We start from the raw sequence: 1,461 nt of genomic DNA on the forward strand, positions 1-1,461 counted from the left end.
AGGTTCCATATAAGGTCAAAAACTACATACTCAGATCTTCACCAAACTTTGCATGGATACATTGGATGTCAAGACACGTGGAAAAAACATACAAAACATAGGATTGGAGACATCAAGATTTTGGTCGAATTTTTTAAGAATTTTCAAATTTTCAGATAGGAGGTTCCAGATAAGGTCAAAAACTACATACTCAGATCTTCACCAAACATTGCAGGGATACATTGGATGTCAAGACACGTGGAAAAAACGTACAAAACAAGAGATTGGAGACATGAAGATTTTGGACGAATTTTTTAAGAATTTTCAAATTTTCAGATAGGAGGTTCCAGATGAGGTCAAAAACTACATACTCAGATCTTCACCAAACTTTGCAGGAATACTTTGCATGTCAAGACACGTGGAAAAAACGTACAAAACAAGAGATCGGAGACATCAAGATTTTCGACGAATTTTTTAAGAATTTTCAAATTTTCAGATGGGAGGTTCCAGATAAGGTCAAAAACGACATACTCAGATCTTCACCAAACTTTGCATGGATACATTGGATGTCAAGACACGTGGAAAAAACATACAAAACTTAGGATTGGTGACATCAAGATTTTGGACGAATTTTTTAAGAATTTTCAAATTTTCAGAAAGGAGGTTCCATATAAGGTCAAAAACTACATACTCAGATCTTCACCAAACTTTGCAGGGATACATTGGATGTCAAGACACGTGGAAAAAACGTACAAAACAAGAGATTGGAGACATCAAGATTTTGGACGAATTTTTTTGAGAATTTTCAAATTTTCAGAAAGGAGGTTCCATATAAGGTCAAAAACTACATACTCAGATCTTCACCAAAACTTTGCAGGGATACATTGGATGTCAAGACACGTGAAAAAACGTACAAAACAAGAGATTGGGGACATCAAGATTTTGGACGAATTTTTGAAGAATTTTCAAATTTTCAGATAGGAGGTTCCAGATAAGGTCAAAAAGTACATACTCAGATCTTCACCAAACATTGCAGGGATACATTGGATGTCAAGACACGTGGAAAAAACATACAAAACAAGAGATTGGAGACATCAAGATTCTCGACGAATTTTTGAACAATTTTCAAATTTTCAGATAGGAGGTTCCAGATAAGGTCAAAAACTACATACTCAGATCTTCACCAAACTTTGCAGGGATACATTGAATGTCAAGACACGTGGAAAAAACGTACAAAACAAGAGATTGGAGACATCAAGATTTTGGACGAATTTTTTAAGAATTTTCAAATTTTCAGATAGGAGGTTCCATATAAGGTCAAAAACTACATACTCAGATCTTCACCAAACTTTGCAGGGATACATTGGATGTCAAGACACGTGGAAAAAACGTACAAAACAAGAGATTGGAGACATCAAGATTTTGGACGAATTTTTTAAGAATTTTCAAATTTTCAGAAAGGATGTTCCAGATAAGGTCAAA

The sequence above is a fragment of the Lepisma saccharinum genome, unplaced genomic scaffold (genome assembly GCF_977018435.1).
Source record: "Lepisma saccharinum unplaced genomic scaffold, izLepSacc3.1 HAP1_SCAFFOLD_148, whole genome shotgun sequence".
Classification (NCBI taxonomy): Eukaryota; Metazoa; Arthropoda; class Insecta; order Zygentoma; family Lepismatidae; genus Lepisma; species Lepisma saccharinum.